Genomic DNA, 14,719 nt, shown 5'->3' with positions numbered 1-14,719 from the left:
TCACCACCCGCTTCCCTTCTCCTGTCATCCCCCTACCACCCGGGAAAAAAAGAGATTGCCCCCTCCTTCCACTAGCCCACCCTCCCACCCAAAGAACAACTTCTTCTGCGCAGCTTGTTTTCTAGGCAGCAGCGCTATTGTGATGTCATCGGGGGGCATTGTGACAAGCCGCCAGTGTTCCGTCTCTTCATGTTGTGCACTGTTCAAACCGAAAATGCATCAACAGGCAGGCTACAGAAAAGCTTACTAACAAAGGTTAGAGAGGGGCTTTCTCAGAGGGCTTTTTACAGTTTGTCTATTCCCAATTAGCCGGTTTAGTATACTTAATGAAAGTACTAATTCTTTCATAGGCCGCCCATTCTTAGTATTTGACGTTCAGGTAACAACAGGTAACTTTATTTGGAGTGGAAGCAGAGAGATAACACCAGATGCCAATTGTAGATCCTCTCACACCTGTGGTCACTGCAGCATCTGACTCCACTTTGTCCAAAAGGGATCTATTCCATTCAATTACACATGATCTAGATTAGACTGACAACAAGATACTGCACGGGACATAGCAGAGTTGGTGAAGTTGAGTGGTGATGAGTTTGCTATTTGGATGAATAAAGCAAGTAAAAAGTGTGTTAGATAAAAATTCATTTCAATTCGCTAATCGGGCTAATATGAATCAGGTGAATCGAGTTCTGCTTTTGGAAACTGGGTTAAGAAGGGGTGCACCGTTCCTGGAGGTACTGCAATACCAGGTCAATGCGTGGAGTGGACAGAGCAAGCTCTTTTTCCATCTCCCTGTTCTAAAAATCCATTTAATATATGGTCCCCAGATAGGGGACGTATCAGATATTAAACTGATAAGAACAGATACTACACTTGATCTTAGCCAAAAGGCCGAGAAGCGATAACCAGAATTGGTTTGGGCCTCGAGTGGCACCCTGGCCTATGCCGGACACATCTTAGGGAGAGAGAGCGAGAGGGAGACAAACCCACGCCTACACAAGACATTTTGTCACCCAAGCCAACCCTTGAAAAGGCTGCTTTGCAGAGCAAAAACAAGAAGAATGGTGCGTTTTGCAGCCGCCGCCCACTGCAATGAATCTGAATAACTCCTCCTTTAGGGCGCAAGCAACTCCCCTCCCCCTTGCAGTCTTTCCAATTCACGATACAAAAAGACGGACAGGACAGGTTGCCTGACTTTCCGTCACTGCCACCCTTTGCCATCCTTACCCGTAGAAAGCCCTTTCATCATCCCCAAACCCTAATCTTTTCCCTTTCCTTCCCAGCCCCCAAACCCTGCCCTCTGTACCTTTCTCACCACCCGCTTCCCTTCTCCTGTCATCCCCCTACCACCCGGGAAAAAAAGAGATTGCCCCCTCCTTCCACTAGCCCACCCTCCCACCCAAAGAACAACTTCTTCTGCGCAGCTTGTTTTCTAGGCAGCAGCGCTATTGTGATGTCATCGGGGGGCATTGTGACAAGCCGCCAGTGTTCCGTCTCTTCATGTTGTGCACTGTTCAAACCGAAAATACATCAACAGGCAGGCTACAGAAAAGCTTACTAACAAAGGTTAGAGAGGGGCTTTCTCAGAGGGCTTTTTACAGTTTGTCTATTCCCAATTAGCCGGTTTAGTATACTTAATGAAAGTACTAATTCTTTCATAGGCCGCCCATTCTTAGTATTTGACGTTCAGGTAACAACAGGTAACTTTATTTGGAGTGGAAGCAGAGAGATAACACCAGATGCCAATTGTAGATCCTCTCACACCTGTGGTCACTGCAGCATCTGACTCCACTTTGTCCAAAAGGGATCTATTCCATTCAATTACACATGATCTAGATTAGACTGACAACAAGATACTGCACGGGACATAGCAGAGTTGGTGAAGTTGAGTGGTGATGAGTTTGCTATTTGGATGAATAAAGCAAGTAAAAAGTGTGTTAGATAAAAATTCATTTCAATTCGCTAATCGGGCTAATATGAATCAGGTGAATCGAGTTCTGCTTTTGGAAACTGGGTTAAGAAGGGGTGCACCGTTCCTGGAGGTACTGCAATACCAGGTCAATGCGTGGAGTGGACAGAGCAAGCTCTTTTTCCATCTCCCTGTTCTAAAAATCCATTTAATATATGGTCCCCAGATAGGGGACGTATCAGATATTAAACTGATAAGAACAGATACTACACTTGATCTTAGCCAAAAGGCCGAGAAGCGATAACCAGAATTGGTTTGGGCCTCGAGTGGCACCCTGGCCTATGCCGGACACATCTTAGGGAGAGAGAGCGAGAGGGAGACAAACCCACGCCTACACAAGACATTTTGTCACCCAAGCCAACCCTTGAAAAGGCTGCTTTGCAGAGCAAAAACAAGAAGAATGGTGCGTTTTGCAGCCGCCGCCCACTGCAATGAATCTGAATAACTCCTCCTTTAGGGCGCAAGCAACTCCCCTCCCCCTTGCAGTCTTTCCAATTCACGATACAAAAAGACGGACAGGACAGGTTGCCTGACTTTCCGTCACTGCCACCCTTTGCCATCCTTACCCGTAGAAAGCCCTTTCATCATCCCCAAACCCTAATCTTTTCCCTTTCCTTCCCAGCCCCCAAACCCTGCCCTCTGTACCTTTCTCACCACCCGCTTCCCTTCTCCTGTCATCCCCCTACCACCCGGGAAAAAAAGAGATTGCCCCCTCCTTCCACTAGCCCACCCTCCCACCCAAAGAACAACTTCTTCTGCGCAGCTTGTTTTCTAGGCAGCAGCGCTATTGTGATGTCATCGGGGGGCATTGTGACAAGCCGCCAGTGTTCCGTCTCTTCATGTTGTGCACTGTTCAAACCGAAAATACATCAACAGGCAGGCTACAGAAAAGCTTACTAACAAAGGTTAGAGAGGGGCTTTCTCAGAGGGCTTTTTACAGTTTGTCTATTCCCAATTAGCCGGTTTAGTATACTTAATGAAAGTACTAATTCTTTCATAGGCCGCCCATTCTTAGTATTTGACGTTCAGGTAACAACAGGTAACTTTATTTGGAGTGGAAGCAGAGAGATAACACCAGATGCCAATTGTAGATCCTCTCACACCTGTGGTCACTGCAGCATCTGACTCCACTTTGTCCAAAAGGGATCTATTCCATTCAATTACACATGATCTAGATTAGACTGACAACAAGATACTGCACGGGACATAGCAGAGTTGGTGAAGTTGAGTGGTGATGAGTTTGCTATTTGGATGAATAAAGCAAGTAAAAAGTGTGTTAGATAAAAATTCATTTCAATTCGCTAATCGGGCTAATATGAATCAGGTGAATCGAGTTCTGCTTTTGGAAACTGGGTTAAGAAGGGGTGCACCGTTCCTGGAGGTACTGCAATACCAGGTCAATGCGTGGAGTGGACAGAGCAAGCTCTTTTTCCATCTCCCTGTTCTAAAAATCCATTTAATATATGGTCCCCAGATAGGGGACGTATCAGATATTAAACTGATAAGAACAGATACTACACTTGATCTTAGCCAAAAGGCCGAGAAGCGATAACCAGAATTGGCTTGGGCCTCGAGTGGCACCCTGGCCTATGCCGGACACATCTTAGGGAGAGAGAGCGAGAGGGAGACAAACCCACGCCTACACAAGACATTTTGTCACCCAAGCCAACCCTTGAAAAGGCTGCTTTGCAGAGCAAAAACAAGAAGAATGGTGCGTTTTGCAGCCGCCGCCCACTGCAATGAATCTGAATAACTCCTCCTTTAGGGCGCAAGCAACTCCCCTCCCCCTTGCAGTCTTTCCAATTCACGATACAAAAAGACGGACAGGACAGGTTGCCTGACTTTCCGTCACTGCCACCCTTTGCCATCCTTACCCGTAGAAAGCCCTTTCATCATCCCCAAACCCTAATCTTTTCCCTTTCCTTCCCAGCCCCCAAACCCTGCCCTCTGTACCTTTCTCACCACCCGCTTCCCTTCTCCTGTCATCCCCCTACCACCCGGGAAAAAAAGAGATTGCCCCCTCCTTCCACTAGCCCACCCTCCCACCCAAAGAACAACTTCTTCTGCGCAGCTTGTTTTCTAGGCAGCAGCGCTATTGTGATGTCATCGGGGGGCATTGTGACAAGCCGCCAGTGTTCCGTCTCTTCATGTTGTGCACTGTTCAAACCGAAAATACATCAACAGGCAGGCTACAGAAAAGCTTACTAACAAAGGTTAGAGAGGGGCTTTCTCAGAGGGCTTTTTACAGTTTGTCTATTCCCAATTAGCCGGTTTAGTATACTTAATGAAAGTACTAATTCTTTCATAGGCCGCCCATTCTTAGTATTTGACGTTCAGGTAACAACAGGTAACTTTATTTGGAGTGGAAGCAGAGAGATAACACCAGATGCCAATTGTAGATCCTCTCACACCTGTGGTCACTGCAGCATCTGACTCCACTTTGTCCAAAAGGGATCTATTCCATTCAATTACACATGATCTAGATTAGACTGACAACAAGATACTGCACGGGACATAGCAGAGTTGGTGAAGTTGAGTGGTGATGAGTTTGCTATTTGGATGAATAAAGCAAGTAAAAAGTGTGTTAGATAAAAATTCATTTCAATTCGCTAATCGGGCTAATATGAATCAGGTGAATCGAGTTCTGCTTTTGGAAACTGGGTTAAGAAGGGGTGCACCGTTCCTGGAGGTACTGCAATACCAGGTCAATGCGTGGAGTGGACAGAGCAAGCTCTTTTTCCATCTCCCTGTTCTAAAAATCCATTTAATATATGGTCCCCAGATAGGGGACGTATCAGATATTAAACTGATAAGAACAGATACTACACTTGATCTTAGCCAAAAGGCCGAGAAGCGATAACCAGAATTGGTTTGGGCCTCGAGTGGCACCCTGGCCTATGCCGGACACATCTTAGGGAGAGAGAGCGAGAGGGAGACAAACCCACGCCTACACAAGACATTTTGTCACCCAAGCCAACCCTTGAAAAGGCTGCTTTGCAGAGCAAAAACAAGAAGAATGGTGCGTTTTGCAGCCGCCGCCCACTGCAATGAATCTGAATAACTCCTCCTTTAGGGCGCAAGCAACTCCCCTCCCCCTTGCAGTCTTTCCAATTCACGATACAAAAAGACGGACAGGACAGGTTGCCTGACTTTCCGTCACTGCCACCCTTTGCCATCCTTACCCGTAGAAAGCCCTTTCATCATCCCCAAACCCTAATCTTTTCCCTTTCCTTCCCAGCCCCCAAACCCTGCCCTCTGTACCTTTCTCACCACCCGCTTCCCTTCTCCTGTCATCCCCCTACCACCCGGGAAAAAAAGAGATTGCCCCCTCCTTCCACTAGCCCACCCTCCCACCCAAAGAACAACTTCTTCTGCGCAGCTTGTTTTCTAGGCAGCAGCGCTATTGTGATGTCATCGGGGGGCATTGTGACAAGCCGCCAGTGTTCCGTCTCTTCATGTTGTGCACTGTTCAAACCGAAAATACATCAACAGGCAGGCTACAGAAAAGCTTACTAACAAAGGTTAGAGAGGGGCTTTCTCAGAGGGCTTTTTACAGTTTGTCTATTCCCAATTAGCCGGTTTAGTATACTTAATGAAAGTACTAATTCTTTCATAGGCCGCCCATTCTTAGTATTTGACGTTCAGGTAACAACAGGTAACTTTATTTGGAGTGGAAGCAGAGAGATAACACCAGATGCCAATTGTAGATCCTCTCACACCTGTGGTCACTGCAGCATCTGACTCCACTTTGTCCAAAAGGGATCTATTCCATTCAATTACACATGATCTAGATTAGACTGACAACAAGATACTGCACGGGACATAGCAGAGTTGGTGAAGTTGAGTGGTGATGAGTTTGCTATTTGGATGAATAAAGCAAGTAAAAAGTGTGTTAGATAAAAATTCATTTCAATTCGCTAATCGGGCTAATATGAATCAGGTGAATCGAGTTCTGCTTTTGGAAACTGGGTTAAGAAGGGGTGCACCGTTCCTGGAGGTACTGCAATACCAGGTCAATGCGTGGAGTGGACAGAGCAAGCTCTTTTTCCATCTCCCTGTTCTAAAAATCCATTTAATATATGGTCCCCAGATAGGGGACGTATCAGATATTAAACTGATAAGAACAGATACTACACTTGATCTTAGCCAAAAGGCCGAGAAGCGATAACCAGAATTGGTTTGGGCCTCGAGTGGCACCCTGGCCTATGCCGGACACATCTTAGGGAGAGAGAGCGAGAGGGAGACAAACCCACGCCTACACAAGACATTTTGTCACCCAAGCCAACCCTTGAAAAGGCTGCTTTGCAGAGCAAAAACAAGAAGAATGGTGCGTTTTGCAGCCGCCGCCCACTGCAATGAATCTGAATAACTCCTCCTTTAGGACGCAAGCAACTCCCCTCCCCCTTGCAGTCTTTCCAATTCACGATACAAAAAGACGGACAGGACAGGTTGCCTGACTTTCCGTCACTGCCACCCTTTGCCATCCTTACCCGTAGAAAGCCCTTTCATCATCCCCAAACCCTAATCTTTTCCCTTTCCTTCCCAGCCCCCAAACCCTGCCCTCTGTACCTTTCTCACCACCCGCTTCCCTTCTCCTGTCATCCCCCTACCACCCGGGAAAAAAAGAGATTGCCCCCTCCTTCCACTAGCCCACCCTCCCACCCAAAGAACAACTTCTTCTGCGCAGCTTGTTTTCTAGGCAGCAGCGCTATTGTGATGTTATCGGGGGGCATTGTGACAAGCCGCCAGTGTTCCGTCTCTTCATGTTGTGCACTGTTCAAACCGAAAATACATCAACAGGCAGGCTACAGAAAAGCTTACTAACAAAGGTTAGAGAGGGGCTTTCTCAGAGGGCTTTTTACAGTTTGTCTATTCCCAATTAGCCGGTTTAGTATACCTAATGAAAGTACTAATTCTTTCATAGGCCGCCCATTCTTAGTATTTGACGTTCAGGTAACAACAGGTAACTTTATTTGGAGTGGAAGCAGAGAGATAACACCAGATGCCAATTGTAGATCCTCTCACACCTGTGGTCACTGCAGCATCTGACTCCACTTTGTCCAAAAGGGATCTATTCCATTCAATTACACATGATCTAGATTAGACTGACAACAAGATACTGCACGGGACATAGCAGAGTTGGTGAAGTTGAGTGGTGATGAGTTTGCTATTTGGATGAATAAAGCAAGTAAAAAGTGTGTTAGATAAAAATTCATTTCAATTCGCTAATCGGGCTAATATGAATCAGGTGAATCGAGTTCTGCTTTTGGAAACTGGGTTAAGAAGGGGTGCACCGTTCCTGGAGGTACTGCAATACCAGGTCAATGCGTGGAGTGGACAGAGCAAGCTCTTTTTCCATCTCCCTGTTCTAAAAATCCATTTAATATATGGTCCCCAGATAGGGGACGTATCAGATATTAAACTGATAAGAACAGATGAGATTTCATCCGCAATTTTCAGAATCAAGGTAGCCCCGAAGGCCAGCAGGCCACCACACAAAAGCGCAGTGCCTGGGTGATCGCCTCCCGAGCCCAGGAACCACCAGCCAAAAGGGGACGTAAGCACCAAAAGGCGCAACAATCCCCGAGGCCGGCGGTTGTGCAAGCCCGGGCCCCTCCCAGCCAAGACCAAGGCAAACCCAATGAAGGGACTACACTTGATCTTAGCCAAAAGGCCGAGAAGCGATAACCAGAATTGGTTTGGGCCTCGAGTGGCACCCTGGCCTATGCCGGACACATCTTAGGGAGAGAGAGCGAGAGGGAGACAAACCCACGCCTACACAAGACATTTTGTCACCCAAGCCAACCCTTGAAAAGGCTGCTTTGCAGAGCAAAAACAAGAAGAATGGTGCGTTTTGCAGCCGCCGCCCACTGCAATGAATCTGAATAACTCCTCCTTTAGGGCGCAAGCAACTCCCCTCCCCCTTGCAGTCTTTCCAATTCACGATACAAAAAGACGGACAGGACAGGTTGCCTGACTTTCCGTCACTGCCACCCTTTGCCATCCTTACCCGTAGAAAGCCCTTTCATCATCCCCAAACCCTAATCTTTTCCCTTTCCTTCCCAGCCCCCAAACCCTGCCCTCTGTACCTTTCTCACCACCCGCTTCCCTTCTCCTGTCATCCCCCTACCACCCGGGAAAAAAAGAGATTGCCCCCTCCTTCCACTAGCCCACCCTCCCACCCAAAGAACAACTTCTTCTGCGCAGCTTGTTTTCTAGGCAGCAGCGCTATTGTGATGTCATCGGGGGGCATTGTGACAAGCCGCCAGTGTTCCGTCTCTTCATGTTGTGCACTGTTCAAACCGAAAATACATCAACAGGCAGGCTACAGAAAAGCTTACTAACAAAGGTTAGAGAGGGGCTTTCTCAGAGGGCTTTTTACAGTTTGTCTATTCCCAATTAGCCGGTTTAGTATACTTAATGAAAGTACTAATTCTTTCATAGGCCGCCCATTCTTAGTATTTGACGTTCAGGTAACAACAGGTAACTTTATTTGGAGTGGAAGCAGAGAGATAACACCAGATGCCAATTGTAGATCCTCTCACACCTGTGGTCACTGCAGCATCTGACTCCACTTTGTCCAAAAGGGATCTATTCCATTCAATTACACATGATCTAGATTAGACTGACAACAAGATACTGCACGGGACATAGCAGAGTTGGTGAAGTTGAGTGGTGATGAGTTTGCTATTTGGATGAATAAAGCAAGTAAAAAGTGTGTTAGATAAAAATTCATTTCAATTCGCTAATCGGGCTAATATGAATCAGGTGAATCGAGTTCTGCTTTTGGAAACTGGGTTAAGAAGGGGTGCACCGTTCCTGGAGGTACTGCAATACCAGGTCAATGCGTGGAGTGGACAGAGCAAGCTCTTTTTCCATCTCCCTGTTCTAAAAATCCATTTAATATATGGTCCCCAGATAGGGGACGTATCAGATATTAAACTGATAAGAACAGATACTACACTTGATCTTAGCCAAAAGGCCGAGAAGCGATAACCAGAATTGGTTTGGGCCTCGAGTGGCACCCTGGCCTATGCCGGACACATCTTAGGGAGAGAGAGCGAGAGGGAGACAAACCCACGCCTACACAAGACATTTTGTCACCCAAGCCAACCCTTGAAAAGGCTGCTTTGCAGAGCAAAAACAAGAAGAATGGTGCATTTTGCAGCCGCCGCCCACTGCAATGAATCTGAATAACTCCTCCTTTAGGGCGCAAGCAACTCCCCTCCCCCTTGCAGTCTTTCCAATTCACGATACAAAAAGACGGACAGGACAGGTTGCCTGACTTTCCGTCACTGCCACCCTTTGCCATCCTTACCCGTAGAAAGCCCTTTCATCATCCCCAAACCCTAATCTTTTCCCTTTCCTTCCCAGCCCCCAAACCCTGCCCTCTGTACCTTTCTCACCACCCGCTTCCCTTCTCCTGTCATCCCCCTACCACCCGGGAAAAAAAGAGATTGCCCCCTCCTTCCACTAGCCCACCCTCCCACCCAAAGAACAACTTCTTCTGCGCAGCTTGTTTTCTAGGCAGCAGCGCTATTGTGATGTCATCGGGGGGCATTGTGACAAGCCGCCAGTGTTCCGTCTCTTCATGTTGTGCACTGTTCAAACCGAAAATACATCAACAGGCAGGCTACAGAAAAGCTTACTAACAAAGGTTAGAGAGGGGCTTTCTCAGAGGGCTTTTTACAGTTTGTCTATTCCCAATTAGCCGGTTTAGTATACTTAATGAAAGTACTAATTCTTTCATAGGCCGCCCATTCTTAGTATTTGACGTTCAGGTAACAACAGGTAACTTTATTTGGAGTGGAAGCAGAGAGATAACACCAGATGCCAATTGTAGATCCTCTCACACCTGTGGTCACTGCAGCATCTGACTCCACTTTGTCCAAAAGGGATCTATTCCATTCAATTACACATGATCTAGATTAGACTGACAACAAGATACTGCACGGGACATAGCAGAGTTGGTGAAGTTGAGTGGTGATGAGTTTGCTATTTGGATGAATAAAGCAAGTAAAAAGTGTGTTAGATAAAAATTCATTTCAATTCGCTAATCGGGCTAATATGAATCAGGTGAATCGAGTTCTGCTTTTGGAAACTGGGTTAAGAAGGGGTGCACCGTTCCTGGAGGTACTGCAATACCAGGTCAATGCGTGGAGTGGACAGAGCAAGCTCTTTTTCCATCTCCCTGTTCTAAAAATCCATTTAATATATGGTCCCCAGATAGGGGACGTATCAGATATTAAACTGATAAGAACAGATACTACACTTGATCTTAGCCAAAAGGCCGAGAAGCGATAACCAGAATTGGTTTGGGCCTCGAGTGGCACCCTGGCCTATGCCGGACACATCTTAGGGAGAGAGAGCGAGAGGGAGACAAACCCACGCCTACACAAGACATTTTGTCACCCAAGCCAACCCTTGAAAAGGCTGCTTTGCAGAGCAAAAACAAGAAGAATGGTGCGTTTTGCAGCCGCCGCCCACTGCAATGAATCTGAATAACTCCTCCTTTAGGGCGCAAGCAACTCCCCTCCCCCTTGCAGTCTTTCCAATTCACGATACAAAAAGACGGACAGGACAGGTTGCCTGACTTTCCGTCACTGCCACCCTTTGCCATCCTTACCCGTAGAAAGCCCTTTCATCATCCCCAAACCCTAATCTTTTCCCTTTCCTTCCCAGCCCCCAAACCCTGCCCTCTGTACCTTTCTCACCACCCGCTTCCCTTCTCCTGTCATCCCCCTACCACCCGGGAAAAAAAGAGATTGCCCCCTCCTTCCACTAGCCCACCCTCCCACCCAAAGAACAACTTCTTCTGCGCAGCTTGTTTTCTAGGCAGCAGCGCTATTGTGATGTCATCGGGGGGCATTGTGACAAGCCGCCAGTGTTCCGTCTCTTCATGTTGTGCACTGTTCAAACCGAAAATACATCAACAGGCAGGCTACAGAAAAGCTTACTAACAAAGGTTAGAGAGGGGCTTTCTCAGAGGGCTTTTTACAGTTTGTCTATTCCCAATTAGCCGGTTTAGTATACTTAATGAAAGTACTAATTCTTTCATAGGCCGCCCATTCTTAGTATTTGACGTTCAGGTAACAACAGGTAACTTTATTTGGAGTGGAAGCAGAGAGATAACACCAGATGCCAATTGTAGATCCTCTCACACCTGTGGTCACTGCAGCATCTGACTCCACTTTGTCCAAAAGGGATCTATTCCATTCAATTACACATGATCTAGATTAGACTGACAACAAGATACTGCACGGGACATAGCAGAGTTGGTGAAGTTGAGTGGTGATGAGTTTGCTATTTGGATGAATAAAGCAAGTAAAAAGTGTGTTAGATAAAAATTCATTTCAATTCGCTAATCGGGCTAATATGAATCAGGTGAATCGAGTTCTGCTTTTGGAAACTGGGTTAAGAAGGGGTGCACCGTTCCTGGAGGTACTGCAATACCAGGTCAATGCGTGGAGTGGACAGAGCAAGCTCTTTTTCCATCTCCCTGTTCTAAAAATCCATTTAATATATGGTCCCCAGATAGGGGACGTATCAGATATTAAACTGATAAGAACAGATACTACACTTGATCTTAGCCAAAAGGCCGAGAAGCGATAACCAGAATTGGTTTGGGCCTCGAGTGGCACCCTGGCCTATGCCGGACACATCTTAGGGAGAGAGAGCGAGAGGGAGACAAACCCACGCCTACACAAGACATTTTGTCACCCAAGCCAACCCTTGAAAAGGCTGCTTTGCAGAGCAAAAACAAGAAGAATGGTGCGTTTTGCAGCCGCCGCCCACTGCAATGAATCTGAATAACTCCTCCTTTAGGGCGCAAGCAACTCCCCTCCCCCTTGCAGTCTTTCCAATTCACGATACAAAAAGACGGACAGGACAGGTTGCCTGACTTTCCGTCACTGCCACCCTTTGCCATCCTTACCCGTAGAAAGCCCTTTCATCATCCCCAAACCCTAATCTTTTCCCTTTCCTTCCCAGCCCCCAAACCCTGCCCTCTGTACCTTTCTCACCACCCGCTTCCCTTCTCCTGTCATCCCCCTACCACCCGGGAAAAAAAGAGATTGCCCCCTCCTTCCACTAGCCCACCCTCCCACCCAAAGAACAACTTCTTCTGCGCAGCTTGTTTTCTAGGCAGCAGCGCTATTGTGATGTCATCGGGGGGCATTGTGACAAGCCGCCAGTGTTCCGTCTCTTCATGTTGTGCACTGTTCAAACCGAAAATACATCAACAGGCAGGCTACAGAAAAGCTTACTAACAAAGGTTAGAGAGGGGCTTTCTCAGAGGGCTTTTTACAGTTTGTCTATTCCCAATTAGCCGGTTTAGTATACTTAATGAAAGTACTAATTCTTTCATAGGCCGCCCATTCTTAGTATTTGACGTTCAGGTAACAACAGGTAACTTTATTTGGAGTGGAAGCAGAGAGATAACACCAGATGCCAATTGTAGATCCTCTCACACCTGTGGTCACTGCAGCATCTGACTCCACTTTGTCCAAAAGGGATCTATTCCATTCAATTACACATGATCTAGATTAGACTGACAACAAGATACTGCACGGGACATAGCAGAGTTGGTGAAGTTGAGTGGTGATGAGTTTGCTATTTGGATGAATAAAGCAAGTAAAAAGTGTGTTAGATAAAAATTCATTTCAATTCGCTAATCGGGCTAATATGAATCAGGTGAATCGAGTTCTGCTTTTGGAAACTGGGTTAAGAAGGGGTGCACCGTTCCTGGAGGTACTGCAATACCAGGTCAATGCGTGGAGTGGACAGAGCAAGCTCTTTTTCCATCTCCCTGTTCTAAAAATCCATTTAATATATGGTCCCCAGATAGGGGACGTATCAGATATTAAACTGATAAGAACAGATACTACACTTGATCTTAGCCAAAAGGCCGAGAAGCGATAACCAGAATTGGTTTGGGCCTCGAGTGGCACCCTGGCCTATGCCGGACACATCTTAGGGAGAGAGAGCGAGAGGGAGACAAACCCACGCCTACACAAGACATTTTGTCACCCAAGCCAACCCTTGAAAAGGCTGCTTTGCAGAGCAAAAACAAGAAGAATGGTGCGTTTTGCAGCCGCCGCCCACTGCAATGAATCTGAATAACTCCTCCTTTAGGGCGCAAGCAACTCCCCTCCCCCTTGCAGTCTTTCCAATTCACGATACAAAAAGACGGACAGGACAGGTTGCCTGACTTTCCGTCACTGCCACCCTTTGCCATCCTTACCCGTAGAAAGCCCTTTCATCATCCCCAAACCCTAATCTTTTCCCTTTCCTTCCCAGCCCCCAAACCCTGCCCTCTGTACCTTTCTCACCACCCGCTTCCCTTCTCCTGTCATCCCCCTACCACCCGGGAAAAAAAGAGATTGCCCCCTCCTTCCACTAGCCCACCCTCCCACCCAAAGAACAACTTCTTCTGCGCAGCTTGTTTTCTAGGCAGCAGCGCTATTGTGATGTCATCGGGGGGCATTGTGACAAGCCGCCAGTGTTCCGTCTCTTCATGTTGTGCACTGTTCAAACCGAAAATACATCAACAGGCAGGCTACAGAAAAGCTTACTAACAAAGGTTAGAGAGGGGCTTTCTCAGAGGGCTTTTTACAGTTTGTCTATTCCCAATTAGCCGGTTTAGTATACTTAATGAAAGTACTAATTCTTTCATAGGCCGCCCATTCTTAGTATTTGACGTTCAGGTAACAACAGGTAACTTTATTTGGAGTGGAAGCAGAGAGATAACACCAGATGCCAATTGTAGATCTTCTCACACCTGTGGTCACTGCAGCATCTGACTCCACTTTGTCCAAAAGGGATCTATTCCATTCAATTACACATGATCTAGATTAGACTGACAACAAGATACTGCACGGGACATAGCAGAGTTGGTGAAGTTGAGTGGTGATGAGTTTGCTATTTGGATGAATAAAGCAAGTAAAAAGTGTGTTAGATAAAAATTCATTTCAATTCGCTAATCGGGCTAATATGAATCAGGTGAATCGAGTTCTGCTTTTGGAAACTGGGTTAAGAAGGGGTGCACCGTTCCTGGAGGTACTGCAATACCAGGTCAATGCGTGGAGTGGACAGAGCAAGCTCTTTTTCCATCTCCCTGTTCTAAAAATCCATTTAATATATGGTCCCCAGATAGGGGACGTATCAGATATTAAACTGATAAGAACAGATACTACACTTGATCTTAGCCAAAAGGCCGAGAAGCGATAACCAGAATTGGTTTGGGCCTCGAGTGGCACCCTGGCCTATGCCGGACACATCTTAGGGAGAGAGAGCGAGAGGGAGACAAACCCACGCCTACACAAGACATTTTGTCACCCAAGCCAACCCTTGAAAAGGCTGCTTTGCAGAGCAAAAACAAGAAGAATGGTGCGTTTTGCAGCCGCCGCCCACTGCAATGAATCTGAATAACTCCTCCTTTAGGGCGCAAGCAACTCCCCTCCCCCTTGCAGTCTTTCCAATTCACGATACAAAAAGACGGACAGGACAGGTTGCCTGACTTTCCGTCACTGCCACCCTTTGCCATCCTTACCCGTAGAAAGCCCTTTCATCATCCCCAAACCCTAATCTTTTCCCTTTCCTTCCCAGCCCCCAAACCCTGCCCTCTGTACCTTTCTCACCACCCGCTTCCCTTCTCCTGTCATCCCCCTACCACCCGGGAAAAAAAGAGATTGCCCCCTCCTTCCACTAGCCCACCCTCCCACCCAAAGAACAACTTCTTCTGCGCAGCTTGTT

The 14,719-nt window shown here is 47.0% G+C and overlaps 11 non-coding genes across 11 annotated transcripts; all 11 read right to left on the bottom strand.

Moving 5' to 3' along the window:
* Positions 1 to 709: 709 nt before the first annotated feature.
* On the bottom strand, positions 710 to 900 carry LOC142264064 (U2 spliceosomal RNA). The gene has a single exon (XR_012730659.1). It is a non-coding gene; the product is annotated as a U2 spliceosomal RNA (small nuclear RNA).
* A 1,117-nt stretch (positions 901 to 2,017) lies between these two features.
* Positions 2,018 to 2,208, bottom strand: LOC142264063 (U2 spliceosomal RNA). The gene has a single exon (XR_012730658.1). It is a non-coding gene; the product is annotated as a U2 spliceosomal RNA (small nuclear RNA).
* A 1,117-nt stretch (positions 2,209 to 3,325) lies between these two features.
* Positions 3,326 to 3,516, bottom strand: LOC142264062 (U2 spliceosomal RNA). The gene has a single exon (XR_012730657.1). It is a non-coding gene; the product is annotated as a U2 spliceosomal RNA (small nuclear RNA).
* Positions 3,517 to 4,633: 1,117 nt separating this feature from the next.
* On the bottom strand, positions 4,634 to 4,824 carry LOC142264061 (U2 spliceosomal RNA). The gene has a single exon (XR_012730656.1). It is a non-coding gene; the product is annotated as a U2 spliceosomal RNA (small nuclear RNA).
* A 1,117-nt stretch (positions 4,825 to 5,941) lies between these two features.
* Positions 5,942 to 6,132, bottom strand: LOC142264060 (U2 spliceosomal RNA). Its single transcript, XR_012730655.1, has one exon. It is a non-coding gene; the product is annotated as a U2 spliceosomal RNA (small nuclear RNA).
* Positions 6,133 to 7,249: 1,117 nt separating this feature from the next.
* Positions 7,250 to 7,433, bottom strand: LOC142264147 (U2 spliceosomal RNA). The gene has a single exon (XR_012730733.1). It is a non-coding gene; the product is annotated as a U2 spliceosomal RNA (small nuclear RNA).
* A 1,336-nt stretch (positions 7,434 to 8,769) lies between these two features.
* Positions 8,770 to 8,960, bottom strand: LOC142264059 (U2 spliceosomal RNA). Its single transcript, XR_012730654.1, has one exon. It is a non-coding gene; the product is annotated as a U2 spliceosomal RNA (small nuclear RNA).
* Positions 8,961 to 10,077: 1,117 nt separating this feature from the next.
* Positions 10,078 to 10,268, bottom strand: LOC142264058 (U2 spliceosomal RNA). Its single transcript, XR_012730653.1, has one exon. It is a non-coding gene; the product is annotated as a U2 spliceosomal RNA (small nuclear RNA).
* A 1,117-nt stretch (positions 10,269 to 11,385) lies between these two features.
* On the bottom strand, positions 11,386 to 11,576 carry LOC142264056 (U2 spliceosomal RNA). Its single transcript, XR_012730652.1, has one exon. It is a non-coding gene; the product is annotated as a U2 spliceosomal RNA (small nuclear RNA).
* A 1,117-nt stretch (positions 11,577 to 12,693) lies between these two features.
* LOC142264054 (U2 spliceosomal RNA) lies at positions 12,694 to 12,884 on the bottom strand. The gene has a single exon (XR_012730650.1). It is a non-coding gene; the product is annotated as a U2 spliceosomal RNA (small nuclear RNA).
* Positions 12,885 to 14,001: 1,117 nt separating this feature from the next.
* On the bottom strand, positions 14,002 to 14,192 carry LOC142264053 (U2 spliceosomal RNA). Its single transcript, XR_012730649.1, has one exon. It is a non-coding gene; the product is annotated as a U2 spliceosomal RNA (small nuclear RNA).
* Between the last annotated feature and the right edge of the window lie 527 nt (positions 14,193 to 14,719).

Source organism: Anomaloglossus baeobatrachus, unplaced genomic scaffold (assembly GCF_048569485.1).
Source record: "Anomaloglossus baeobatrachus isolate aAnoBae1 unplaced genomic scaffold, aAnoBae1.hap1 Scaffold_2628, whole genome shotgun sequence".
NCBI lineage: Eukaryota > Metazoa > Chordata > Amphibia > Anura > Aromobatidae > Anomaloglossus > Anomaloglossus baeobatrachus.
Note: the sequence above shows the minus strand (reverse complement) of the source record. Positions and strands in the feature narration are given on the sequence as shown.